General features: G+C 35.7%; 1 protein-coding gene across 3 annotated transcripts in view; it reads right to left on the reverse strand.

Moving 5' to 3' along the window:
* Positions 1 to 15,244, reverse strand: part of LOC140770962 (fanconi-associated nuclease 1 homolog) — a 60,533-nt gene that overhangs the window by 19,909 nt on the left and 25,380 nt on the right. The gene's annotated exons all lie outside the window — the stretch shown is intronic.

Here is a 15,244-nt window from a genome sequence, read left to right on the forward strand (position 1 = left end):
TTCTGTGCTTAATGATACTGTCATCATACTCCATATATCTGAGTATAGGTTTAGGGTCAAAAGAGAAGTTCTACCTCACAGATATCTTGTCTTAATAGCCAATTCAGTAGAAGTATGTACAATATATTCTAGCATAATCTTTTTGGGGAGAAAGTGGGGGAATGGTACCCCAGTAAAGATTCCATATATTCTAGCATAATTTTATACTCTATCTTATATTGGGTCAAGTAAAATAATGCTATCGTTAAACAAAGTCTACCATCATCTTGAATATCTTTAGTCCCCCATTCACTTCTGAAATATCTTTGTCTTAATTCCATAATACAAATTCTTATTCCAGAATAACAGCTAAACATCAGAATAGCTCTATTTTATATTATAAATTCTTAAATGTCTTATCATAATTCAGCATTCTCAAACACCTATAATACATAATACCACCTTACTATTATTATTTCTTTTAATAGTACATTCTTAAAAGTAAGCATATATATGACAAAACTGTTTATAGTTGAACATAATAAAAACATATTTATAATCTAATATTTATAATTTTTTTGTTTTACACTAAATAAATAAAATTCAACTTAAAAAGTATAAATGTTAATACTTTAATATTCTACAAAAATAAGCACATTTAAAATGTATTATTATTAAATATTATTTTCAAATATATACTTAAATATAAATATAAATATTATAAAAATATTTAATAATATAATATTTAATATGATATACTAAAATATAATTATAAATTATTTTCTTATTAAAATAATTTTATATGTACTAATAACAATTAAAAATATAATATTACTAAACCAATATATTATCAAATTATATATTTATTCGAAGATAAAATAAGATATCTACTATGTATTAACCTAATCAAATCTTTATTTCTTGTATTGCATACCTACGTCTCTCTGGTATTGCATACCTAGAGCATTACAACTCCAACCACATTGGCATTACAACATTACTGACATTGCATACGCAGTGATCTTGCATTACATACTATGTCTCTGATATTGCACACATGTAACATTACAACTAGAATTGTATTAGCATTACGACATTACTAGCATTGCATACATACAAGTTTTGTATTGCATATCTATCTCCCTAGCTTTGTATACGTACCGTCCTCACCTACATTTGCATATGTAGCACCCTATCATAGCAAATGTGGCCTGCACCCTTGCAGTACATACCTATCTATCTACCATTGCATATCTAGACAACTAGAATAATAATGCACATCTACTAACACCGTATATAGAATTGCATACATAAAGCATGATAATACATTTTTATATGCATATACATAGAGTATATTAATAATCTATCCCATCAATCTACTTCAAATCAAATCAAAGGGTGTTTCAAAAAAAGTTTCTTCTTTTTACTTTCACTTTATATCACATCAAATATAATTATTACACCCTTATTTCATAATACAAGTAAACATAAAAATAGTTATTTCTAGAATAAATCTCTCATTTTGGTAATAACAAATAGATATTACTCTCCTTGTTTCACCTCTATTACACATGTAAACAAGGCCTTAGGTAATCCATTTACAACCAACGAAAACATTAAACATTGTTATAGATTCATTTATCTCTTAATTCTAAACTCACAATAGTTGAAGCTCCATCATACATATGTAGCATACTTTTTACACCTCGAAATCCAATTGCAAGCTCTTTCTAAATCAATACATACCATATGCATGCCTTTTTTCCTCTTTTCTTTATGGTTCAATATAAATTATCATTGTAATTCTTGAGTCTTCTGGAGACAATGTACCTAGAATCAAGCCATTAATTTTCAAAATACATTCCCTTCACATCTTATCAAGTAAAGAAATAGCTATCCTAAGGTTCATATCTATAATCATAGTTTAATTCACCATAATTTCAGCTTTGTATAACAATTCTGTGATGGCCAACAACATTGAATATATCTTTATTTGGTCTCTGGTGGAGTTTATTAATTAACTCTTGTAGTCCATACTTGGATTTTTAAGAAAAAGGGGAGAAGGTTATCTTCTATTTGAAATAATCTTGCTATATGATTCTAAAATAACTAATTCTACATGACAAAAATGAAAGATATGCTAATATTTCTTCAAGGATATCCTGTCATGCTAAACTAGATTTCTTGAGTTCATGACAAAATTAGCACTAATAATCTTATTAGTGAGCTATTTAATTTGATGTTTACTAGAGTCAATGTCTCACTAATTTAGAACTCTATTCTTATTAGGTTTTAGTGTAATTTAACAAAACTATGTTACTGAATTGCTTATCTTTTTGGGTGTCACTTGGTACGTGAAATAATGAACACCTCATGCTATTTTGCTTGGGAGATGATAAGAACACTTAGGCAGCCATCCAATTTAGAAATTTGCCAATAATTAGAGAGAAAAAGAAAATGATAAAGAAAAGAAACAAACTCTCTTTTGAGAATTTTAGTTGCTAAGACTTTTCACTGGTAAAGGTATGAATTTTCATGTTCTCTTGCTCTCTATATGTTGCTTTAATAATTAGGTATAGAGAAAGAGAACTTGAACTAGAATTTGGGGCTTTTATGTTAAAGCTTTCTATGTGGATTTAGAACACTAAATTTTATAGTAGTTATTTATCGATAAATACAGAGAAAGAATACTCCAACTAGCAATTCTTGTATCATTGTTTAGGGGACTATTTTCCCACATCCCTGCTCTTTCTTTTTCCAACTTTATGTTTATAAGCATCACTCTAAACATCTTTGATACTTGAACTTGGTATAAAGATCACCATGCTTCTTCTTCCAGTTACTACTACTTTCATACTTCTAAGTTTTGCCAAGTCATCTGGCATTCTTTTCAGATTAATTGCTTTTGGAGAAAGATTATGCAAAAGAGTGAAAGCATACACTTGAGACAATTAGGTAATGCGAAGTTCAAGATACCTTAAAATGAACATGAGAAAGGTTGTGCTCTAGAATATCTGTATGCTTTAAGGACACAATTGAGGTGAACATTTAAAATAACTGCTACATTTAGAAACAGAGGAGGTACATAAAGTTAAACAAAGCCAACAAACTATTTTAGACTGAATATGAATATATAATAACTTCAAAAGAGTAACCAATTTCAAGGATCTCATACAGATTGACAAAAATGATTTAGTGAAAATATTGTTTTTCCCATTCATAGTATTACCTATATAATATAGCTAGGTTAGATAACCGTAGGACTATATATCAGTACTTAGACCAAAACATTAAATTGATCATATATGTTGTTTCTTCTTTGTGTTTCCTTCTATCCTTCTATAATCTTCTTGTGTTAGTTTGAATTTGAATGCATCATTTCAAAATAATGTTACACCATATCAAATTGCACATTCAGACAAAGTTACAGTTACAAACCAATGGAGAAGTTTCTAACTTAAAGTTAGGGGTAACAAGGGTTCAATAAGATTGAATCTGTGAAAGATATGAACTTGATAGCTAATTAGGTATCATAACAGATTTAGTTTGAGTTTGTTATTACGGCTGGGTTAGTTTGAGTTTGTTACTACAGCTGGCTATATATTAGCTTTCTTCTCTTGTAAAGGAACGTATTTTTGGAGATACAAGTTTTTGGACTTCTCCATCTTCTCTAGTTTAATATGGTATCAAAGCACTAGAGTTCTTCTCTTCACGCTCTTCTTTTCTCTCTTCGATCTCAATCTTTGATCTTCATTTTCTTCTTGTGATGGCTACTAAATCTTCAGCAACTTTGTTTTCATCTTCGATGAGCAGTTCCGCCATTGATGATGCTTCCAGTCCATACTTTCTGCATCACTCATACAGCCCTGGACCCATTCTAGTTTCTCAATCTTTAATTGGTGAGAATTATACTTTTTGGAGCTGAGCTATGTTAATCACTCTTTCCGTCAAAAACAAGGTCTGCTTTATTGATGGTTAGGAACAATAACATAGTTATATCTTGGATTCTCAACTCTTATCTCTAAGGAAATCTCTGCTAGTGTCATATACTCCGATTCAGCTCATGAGATTTGGATAGATTTGAAAGATAGATTTCTTCAAAGGAATGGACTAAGAAATTTTCAACTTAGGCATGAGTTGATGAATCTTACACAAGGTTAGATGTCTGTAAATTCCTATTTTACTAAATTGAAAAGTATTTGGGAGGAATTGAACAATTACAAACCTGTTTGTACCTGTAATCGTTGCACCTGTGGAGGAATCAATTCTATTTCTGACCATCATCACATGGAATATGTCATGTCATTTTTAATGGGGCTAAATGAATCTTTTTCTCAAATCAGAGGACAGCTTCTTCTCATGGATCCAATTCCTCCCATCAATAAGGTTTTTGCTCTAATTTCACAAAAGAAACGACGACATAATGTTACTACCATTGCTGGTAATTCTGGTGGAGGAGAAACAATGGCCTTTGTTGTGAAGAATAACATGTCTAAAGTCAATCCAGTTCAGATCTCTAATAAAAATCAGAAGAAGGATCATCCTCTTTGCACTCATTGTGACTATCAGGGACACACTATTGACAAATGCTATAAACTTCATGGATATCCCCTTGGATATAAACCGAAACAGAAATCTAATTTCATTTCTTAGAAATCTGCAGCTGTGGTTAACCAAGTTTCTGATAATTCCTCTTTTGGTTCTCAAGGGAATATTGAAAATTTTATGAGAATGCTTAACCCAAATCAATATCAAACTTTTGATTTCTAAGTTATCTAACCATTTGAATGCAGCTAAAGTACACAATGAAGTAGACAATAGTATCTCTACTGATTCTGCTTCAGGTACTTACTTTTCTGCCTCTCTCAACCCAATGCTCCATAGTCCTAATCTATGGATATTAGACTCTAATGCCACGAGTCACATTTGCTTCACAAAGTCTGCTTTTCTCCACATGCATCCAGTTCAAAATTCCTTTGTTACCTTGCCCAATCATGATAGGATTCATGTTTCTCATGTTGGTTCCATTCAACTTAATCATGATTTGCTTCTTGAAAATGTTCTTTATATCCCACAGTTCAAGTTCAATCTCCTCTCAATAAACTCTTTTCTTAAAAATACTAATATTGACGTCAGATTTTTTGATGACTATTGTGATATTCGGGATCTGCACAACCAGAGGATGATTGGCAGGGGTAAAAAGCTGGCAGGTCTCTATGTTTTTGAAGCCATTTTCAATTCTAACACACATGTGCCTATTTCCATTGATTGTAATGCACTTCAGTCTGTTAATAATGATGTTTCTTTTGACATATGGCATAAAAGACTTGGCCATTTATCTTTTAAAAGGCTTGACTTGTTGAAAGATCAACTTCAGCTTGTTTATAATAAATTGGATTCAGCTCAACCTTGTTCAATTTGTCCATTAGCAAAACAGCAAAGATTGCCCTTTGTTTCTCACAATAATATAAGCAAGAATGCATTTGATCTTGTTCATTGTGATACATGGGGCCCCTATCATGTTCCATCTCATGCTAGTTACAAAATTTTTCTTACTTTGGTGGATGATAACACTAGATTTACTTGGATTTTTCTGATGAAGCACAAGTCTAATGTCAGTTTCCTCATACCAAGATTTTTCAGAAATATTGAGACACAATTTGGTTAAGTCATCAAGCGAAGTGACAATGCACCTGAACTTTAGTTCACAGAGTTTTTTCATTCAAAAAGGGTCATTCATCAATTCTCTTGTGTAGAGAGACGTGAGCAAAATTCAGTGGTTAAGTGGAAACATCAACACTTACTCAATGTTGCCCCGTGCCTTATTCTTTCAATCAAGAGTTCTCATTCAATTTTTGGGGAGAATGTGTTTTGACTGTTGCATTTCTCATCAATCGAACTCCTTTACCTCTCCTTCATTATAAAACTCTTTATTCTCTTCTATACAAAACTCCTGTGGATTATAGTTGTCTAAGTTTTTGGAAGTCTATGTTTTGCTTCTACCTTACCTGCACACAGAACTAAGTTTCAATCTCGAGCTACTCCATGTGTTTTTGTTGGCTATCTACCAAGTACCAAAGGTTATAGGTTATATGATATCACCTCTAAGTCTTTCTTTAGTTCTAGAGATGTCATTTTTGATGAACATTTTTTTCCTTTTCATACTATTTCCTCTACTCAGGATGTAGTTGCTCCATTACCTGATTTGGCATTACCATTTTCTTTTCCTGATTCTCTATTCCTTCTCATACTCTTTCTAATGAGTCTCCTTCTAACATTCTATCTCATCATAATCATATTTCTCATGACATTGATCCTACTCCTTCTAATGTCATTGAATAGACCTCATATTCTCTTGTCAATAAGCATATATTAGATCCTCTGGTCACCGATCTTGTCATTCAAAAGTCTTCTCGTGTGCCACGGCCACCAACCTATTTAAGAGATTTTCATTGCAATCTCTTAACTCATTCTCCTATCCGTTCTTCTTCTACTTCATACCCTTTAAGCAATTATCTCTCCTATGACAAACTCTCTTCCTCTCACTATTTTTACATTTTAAATGTCTCAACAAATTTTGAGCCTCAATTTTATCATCAAGCAGTGCAATGGAGAGATGCTATGTCTTCTAAATTAGCTGCTATGGAAGCTAATAACACTTGGTCAGTCACTTCATTACCTCATGGCAAGCATTCTATAAGTTGCAAATGGATCTATAAAATCAAATATAGATCTGATGGCAGTATAGAGCGCCATAAGACACGTCTTGTTGCCAAAGGGTACACACAACAAGAAGGCTTGGATTTCGTTGAAACTTTTTCTCCTGTTGCCAAACTCGTCACTATTAAAGTCCTTTTGGCTATTGTATCAAATTCTAATTGGCCTTTGGTCCAACTTCTTGTTAATAATGCATTTTTGCATGGAGATCTTTTTGAGAAAATTTATATGGTTTTGCCTCTTGGTTGTTCTAAACCTGGTTCTCTAAGACGGGGAGAAATCAGTTTGCAAATTACATAAATCCATCTATGGCTTGAAACAAGCTTCTCGGCAATGGTTTTCCAAGTTTTCTCAAGCCCTTATTCAACATGGTTTTCAGCAAGGCCAAGTCTGATTACTTATTGTTCACTAAAGGGTCTAGATCTTCTTTCATTGCCTTGCTTGTTTACGTTGATGATATTATCATTACTGGTGCAGACCCTCAAGCTATTGGTTCTCTTAAAGTTTTTTTGAACACTTAATTCAAACTTAAAAGACCTTGGCAAGCTTAAATACTTTTTTGGTCTAGAAATAGCTCAATCTACTCAAGGGATTTTTCTCTCACTACAGTACTATACTCTTCAATTACTTGGAAGACACTGGTTTTCTAGCTTCTAAACCTACCTCACTGCCGATGGATCCCAAGGCTAAACTAAACTCTTTTGAAGGTGATCTCTTAGAAGATGCTTCTTTGTATAGAAGGCTTGTGGGCCAACTTCTTTATCTCACCACTCCAGACCTAACATCTCCTTCACTGTCCATAAACTCAGTCAATTTGTTTCTCAGCCTAGGCAACCTCATCTTGCTGCTGCTCTTCACCTTCTTCAATACTTGAAAGCAACTCTTGACCAAGGATTGCTTTTTCCCACATCTTCTTCTTTTCAGCTCCGTGCCTTTGCTGATGCTGACTGGACAGCTTGCCTCGACACACGCAAATCAGCAACTGGTTTTTGTGTTTTTCTTAGAGATTCTTTAGTCTCTTGGAAAGCAAAGAAACACATTACTGTTTCACGCTCTTTAGCTGAAGCAGAGTATCGTGCATTGGCATCTACTAATAGTGAACTTATTTGGCTTCAACAACTCCTTCGCGATTTTCAGGTTGTCTCGTCTGATCCAATCCTTCTCTTTTGCGATAATCAAGCTGCTATCCACATCGCTTCTAATCCTATTTTTCATAAGAAAACAAAGCACATCGAAATTGATTCACTTTGTTCGAGACAAGCTTATTGAAGGTTTTCTCAAGCTCTTGCCAATTCAAACTACTCATCAACTTGCTGACGTTTTTACAAAAGCTTTACCAGCCTCTTTGTTGTTTCCATTGTTACGCAAAATGGCTGTTTATGACATACATAGTACAAACTCCATCTTGAGGGGGAGTAACAGAGTTAGTTTGAGTTTGTTATTACAGCTGGGTTAGTTTGAGTTTGTTACTATAGCTAGCTATATATTAAGCTTTCTTCTCTTGTAAAGGAACGTTTTTTTGGAGATACAAGTTTTTGGACTTCCCCATCTTCTCTAGTTTAATATATCAGACCCAAGATGAGCACCTGATGAAATCCCAGAAGCTAGGTTGGCTTCATGGTGTATAAATCATATCTGGACTTGTATTCATGGTAGAGATCTAAGCATGTTCAATAACAACTAAGCTATGATTGAAATTTTGATATGATAGATTGTGTCACATCAAAAAGTGGGTTAACAAGGTCCACTGGCAATGCCTACTTAGTCATGGTGCCGATGAATTATCAGCATCAATACATGAAGAGTATCTCGATACTCCATGGCCACTCATGCCAAAGTGTGCCATTAAGAATTGATCATATATAATTTCAAACAAACCTAATTTGGGGTCTCTTGCATCATTTTTAATACCTCGTATTTTGGTGTTTGATCTATATAGATTATATTTCAAATGTTAGAAATCCAAAGAAAATTTCAGTTTTCCCAAATTATTTGCCTCAACAAGAGGATCCTAAAAAAATTGGAGAACATTTGGAGATTAGAATTTAATTATATATATTACACTAACATCTCTTGTTGAAGGATTTTAATTTAGCCCCAAAGACGAAGCCTCTTCAAGCAATAATAAAGAATAATGGTGAAAGAGATTACAAACCCTAGCCCCGTAGCTAGACTTGAGAGAAAAGAGAAAGAAGAAGAAATTACTTATTGCCTATCAAGTCCAAGCAAAACAACCAATAGTCCTTCTACCGGAACAATCACTTAATGAAAGAAAATAAGACAAAACCTTATCAAACAAGAAATTAAATCAACTTGCATCTGTTGGATGTTCAAACGGCCCAAAAGGGCGTTCGAATGCTAGGACGACCATTCGAACACATTCAGAGGCCATTTTGCTCTCAAGTTCAGGAGTTCGAATGCCAAGTGGGATCATTTGAACATTGATTCCTGAGAGCCTTCATGCGCTGCTGCATCTTTGCCTCTCAAGTAACTGCACGGCATTGCCTTTGTCAATAAATAACTAGAAATGAAGTGTTCAGACCTTCATTCCTATCAAAGACTAATCAGTGTGCCAATGACACATTGGCTAGGCACAGCATGTGCCAACAATAATACCTTGCTAAGCCAAGATTGGTATGACAATTCTTGCTTATAGGTTTTTTAATTTCCATTTGTGTACACAACAAAATATCAATAATGCTTCAGTGTAAGCACATCTATTTGAATTTCCATACATATTGGCTGGAACATTTGGGTTGGAATAAATTTCAAAAGTACTCATTCTCCAAAGTTGATATAAACTAACTAAACCCGATTTGAATCAGGTTCTGTACAGAATTAAGTTACGTAACTTTGAAGATCAATTTCGACTGATCTAACCGTCCAAAAGACCTAAAATTCTAACAAGTTATCCCTCTGGAAGTCAGGGATCTAACCAAAGTTCCGAAACTCAGTATCAGGATTGGGATCGGCCGTTAGAAAAAATGATATGTATCGGCCACTCGTATCGATTGGACTATGTTTAATTACATAAAATTCTAAATATTATTTAAAATGCATAAACATTTCTAAAAATTTATAAAAAATAATAGAAAAATAAGAAATAAAAATTTTTCATGTATGAACTTTAAAAAATTAATTTCAGCCGATATTATTGTTTTCAGCCGATACGGCTGAGTTTCGACCGATACTGGCCGAAACCGATCTGACAGGGATCAATTATAGCTGATCTCAATCCGTATCGACCGATCCAACTCAGGATCGGCCGATTTTGAGATCCATGGATCCTAACGCAACCAAAAGCAAACCGATTAAATGAGTAGATCAAGAGATATGATCGAAATACTGACCAAAGGTCAAGAGGTGGCGAGATGAATGTGGAAGGTAGATAATGGAGTTGTGGCTAGGGTTAGGGTTATGGAAGATGAAAGATGGCAGCAGTAATGAGATAAAGCATAAAGTTAGATGAAGAGGAAGAAGTGGACTATACTCTCAGGGCCGAGAAGGAGCGATCAGACGTAAGGGAAAGGCGGCGGCGATGTTAATCGCGGTTGAGGACGAGATCGACGGTGAAGAACGTGTTCACATAAAAGGGAGGAGTTGAGGGGTAAAAATCTTGCGGTAAAGCCAATTTATTCAATTCGATTCATTCATGCCTTCCTAAGATACAAGCCATAAGGCCTTATTTATAAAGATTAAATCAAAAGAGTCCTAAACAAACTTAACTAAACTAGTTTTTCTTATCCTTCTCGAATTAGCCCTTCGTTTCGCCGTAAATAGATTTTGAATCTGGAGAAACTTTAAATACGAAAATTGTAGATCATGAGGTCGTCGAGCTGTTCCAAGTGGTTTTATAATATTCTGATATCTAACGAATATCTTTCCAAAACTGTATAGAACTGAATTTAGCTAATTAAATAAAATTCTAACATACTAAGACTCTAAGTAAACTATATAAGAAGAATAATTAAGATAACTAAATTCGATTTATGAAGCCCAATGTCCCCATGATGTAATCTGATCTGATCCGGTTCACATCAATCCACCACGCTTTCAGCCACCTTGTCCTCAAGGTGTCCATGGTGGTTTCCAAACCTTTCGTGGTTGTCGAATTATTTCCTCCAACACTCGAGATAAGTCCATGAGCACAAAACTTATGGAGGAAGCCATGATTCGGCCAAGTGTAGCCTAATGCAACCCGCTAGTTGGTGCTTGACCACTTAGTCCAGTGCTAGAACAAGACTTACCTGCAATCCAATGTGGACTCGGGTTTGGCCTAAGCCATGCATGCGGGTTGGCTTGTTGAGGCTTTGGCATGTCGAAGGTCAAAGGAATCAACTGATCAGATCTAAAAAGACCCTGGTAGGCAACCATGACCATAGGATCAAAACATCAAAGTATCAGATCCTCAAAATCTTTCAAATCTTCAATGTCCTCAATTGACTGGTTAAGTGGCGGTTGGTGGTGATCAATGACCGTTTCAAGATTCCTAACTATCGATGTGGACAACAAGGGCTCCTTTGATGGTGATGTATGCCTCGATGGTTCTTCGTCATGTGGTGGAGGTGCCTTCGGTGCGGGTTCAACCCCCGTTGCTACTGTTTGATCTAGTTCAGTGGCCACGCTTGTTCTCATCGGCGTGCCGCCTTGGTGGTCATCCCGAGGGTGGTAGGCTCTGGCGTGTGTCCAGGAAGGCGACGATTCATATCCGTGAGAGTTGCTTAAATTGTTGCCATCATTTGCATCATGGTAGTTATGGCTTGCAGTAGATCGGCTATCCATAGGATCTCGTAGATGTGGAAGAGATGGCGTTCTTGATGGTGTCGTGTGGTCCATCTCCATGGCTTGCTCCATTGCTTGAGATGTTTGCTCCACTTGCTTCGCTGCCCTTGCTCTAGTTGTAGTTATGACGGTCTGAGAAATGTTGGCTCTAATACCAATTTGATACGAAACCAACTTGACCCAATTCAAATCAAGTTTCGAACAGAATTAAGCATGTAATTTTGAAGATCAATTCTGACCGACCTAACTATCTAAAAGATCTAAAATTCTAATAGGTTGTCCCTATGGAAGTCAAGGATCTAATGCAACCAGAATCAAGCTGATCGAATAAGTTGTCAGAATCAGAAAAAAAATAAAAAAATAAAAATTTAGCGGTTGAGAGAGGAGGCTGCACGTGCACCTCCCCTCTCCCTCTCCGGCACACGACGAGCCGCAGGGCAAAATCGCGCCTAATCCGGATCGGATTAGATCAAGATTTTTCCTTAATCTATAAATTAAAAACCCTAATCCCCTCTCTCTCTCTCTCTCTTAACCATCTCAGCCCCCCCTTCTCTCTTTTCTTCTTCCCCTCCTTCGTTTTCTTATTTGTTCTCACCGATGGAGTCATCGCTCTAGAATTGGATCGCCGGAGCGCCGTCGGAGCGCCGCCGAAGCAATCAAAGACCACCATACGACTTGTTGGTAAGCCCTCTCCCACCCATAAATTTTAATTAAAGTTTAATAGGGTAAATCGAATATACCTAATTTGGGATTTCAGTTTTACCGACGAATCAGGCCAACCGGCGGCTTCGGGTCGCAACCGCATCGTCACCGAAAGCTTCGTGCTCCAAGCCCGGTGTCGGTGATGTCTTCTAGGGAGCCCTCGTGGCTCCAATCGACGTCGGCCGTCGGTGGTGAGTTCTCCTCCACCTCGTGAGGACGACGAAGAGCAAAAGAGAGAGGGAGCCAGTCATGACCAGCTGCCGACAAAGTCACCGGCGGCCACTCTCTCTCGATCCTTCCCTCCCTCGCGTCGGACGCGAGAAGAGAGAAAAAACAAAAATGGGGGTTGGTTAACCCGAGCCAACCCCTTTTTCTTTTGAATTCGGGTTTGGATTTCGGATCCACAGACCCCACCCGAACCAATTAAATTGGATGGGCTGCCGACCAAACCGTAGCCCAATCCATTTCCTTTTTGGCTGGGCCTTGGCCCAGCCCGATTAGTTTCTTTTTAACTGGGCCTTAGCCCAGCCCGATTAGTTCTTTTTGAATTGGGCTGCGCCAGCATTAGCCCAGCCTAATACAATGGGTAATTAAACCCATTTTAGTTCTTTTTAGTTTTTAAATTTTAAAAATATTGATATTATTCAAATTAAAATTTTTATTATTATTTATTATTTAAGGTGGTGATTTTTAGTACGTGAGCTAGATATTTGAGATTTCAGTTGTCTTGCCTAGACCCAGATGAGTGGGTTCACTCACATATTTATTTTATTATATTTCGAACCTTTGTCAGACTATATAAATATTCTGTGTGCAAATTATTTATTTTACCCTTACATGCAAAAATTTAATTGTTACAATTTCTGTATGCAAATCTTTATATTTCATCCGTACATGCAAAAATTTAATTGTTATATTTTCTGTGTGCATTTAATCATTATACTCAGTGCATCACCATACTTCGTGCAAATATTGAAATTTGTGAAAAGAAAAATGAGACTAGTATTAGTACGACTTAGAAAACAGTCCCGGTATAAATCGTTTGCGATTTTCCGTAGTGACTCAAGTCTATTTGGAAGTCCAGGGGAAAGTCCTAAATCAGATCACTGCGGTGACTTTCTTATGTGACTCTGGTGGGATTAGGAAACAGTCTAGGATGAATGAGAAAATTTCCTAGGTGACTCTAACTTCTCTTAACGGTTAGAAGAAAAGACAGAGTGTATTGATCACATGGTGATACCATCTGATGACCGGATCAGCTATGAAGAAAAGTCCCGAGCGTCATCTCGATGTGACTTCTAGTTGATGTGGATCCACAGGGTTTAGACCCATTGAGACATGACAGTATGAATATTGAAAAGATGTTAATATGTTGAAACTGTGCAAGGTTACAAGTTGTAACTCTCTCTATTGTTATCATTGTTATTATTTAAAGAGCATGCCTATTGCATATTGTTATGGATATTTTGCTTTTAGTTCAATTTTATTCAGCATTATTATGATTTAAAATTTATTTGGTTTTCGAGTGGATTCCACTCACTGAGATATAGTTGTTGGCTCATGGATTCTTTTTTTTTGTATTTATTTATCTATCTAATGTAATAGTCAGTGGGGCGACTGAGTGAGATGTACCTGGACTCCACCTCTACTTAGGATTCACCTATTTACTTTTCCGCTCTTTTGGATTTTATGCTTTAGATTAGAACTTTTATTTATTTCATTTAGAGACTCAAAAACATTAATATTATCTTACGTTTATTGCAATTAGTTTTAAATTTAATAAAGCAGATCCTCATTTTATTTATTTATTTTGCTATCGTACACGTAGAGAGTATTAATAAAGCTTCGTGTATCTCAAGCATATTGAGATGCATAGCCGGTCATGATTCCCATTTCGGGTCGTGACAAATAAGTAGATCAAGAGATATCATCGAAACACTAACCAAAGGTCAAGAGGTGGCAAGATGGGCGTGGAAGATAGATAATGGAGTTGTGACTACGATTACAGTTACGAAATGTGGAAGATAGCAGCGGTAGTGAGATAAAGCATAAAGCTAAATGAAAAGGGAGAAGTGAACCGTACTCTTAAAGTCGAGAGGGAACAATCGAACGTAAGGGAAAGGCAACGATGGTGTTAACCACAGTTGAGGACGAGACTCGGCGATGAAGAACAAGGTCGCATGAGAGGGAGTCAAGGGAGAAGAGTCTTGCGGCAAAGCCAATTCATTCAATTCGATTCATTCATGCTTTCCTAAGATACAAGCCATAAGGTCTTATTTATAGAGATTAAATCAAAAGAGTCCTAAACAAACTTAACTAAACTAGCCTTCCTTATCTTTTTTGAATTAGCCCTTCATGTCACCATGGATAGATTTCGAATTTGAAGAAACTTTAAATATGAAAGTTGTAAATCATGAGGTCACCGAGCTGTTCCAAGTGGTTTCCTAATATTCTGGTATCTAACGAACATCTTGTAAATATTTTTCTAAAATTGCACAGTTAGATTTGGCTAATTAAATAAAATTCTAACATACTAAGACACCGACTAAACCACATAAGCAAAATAATTAAGATAACTAGACCTTGATTCATCGAGCCCAATGTCCCCATAATGTGACTCAATACGACCCGGTTCACATCAAAGTCTTATTATTCAATCAAGTGAAATAATCCAAAAGAATCTTGGTTTTAAAAGGCGATGGGAATTTAGTATACATTTTTTAAATTATGCATTAGAAATGAGTCATTAATTTTCTCTATACATATGAGGGTGATCCTATGATTCTATCCTTGGTTTAGTAAAATAGACAAAGTTTCTGAACTGTATTTTGTGTCAGAGTACTCAATGCCCTTAGCATGGAATAAAATGGTAATATAGTGCATAGCTCAACTAAATATGGTCCATAATAAATCTGTGGATAATTTCCATATTTATTGCTTGAAAGGAAGCGACATGTATCAATTAATAGCCAAGCTTATTCAACATCAACAAGCTGTATGGAATCTGGGGCTGCCTTTGATCAGGTTCCTAGGAGGATTGAATTATTAAGACTGATGGAGATTA

Source organism: Typha angustifolia, chromosome 1 (genome assembly GCF_048772165.1).
Source record: "Typha angustifolia cultivar Huaian chromosome 1, ASM4877216v1, whole genome shotgun sequence".
NCBI classification, from domain to species: Eukaryota; Viridiplantae; Streptophyta; class Magnoliopsida; order Poales; family Typhaceae; genus Typha; species Typha angustifolia.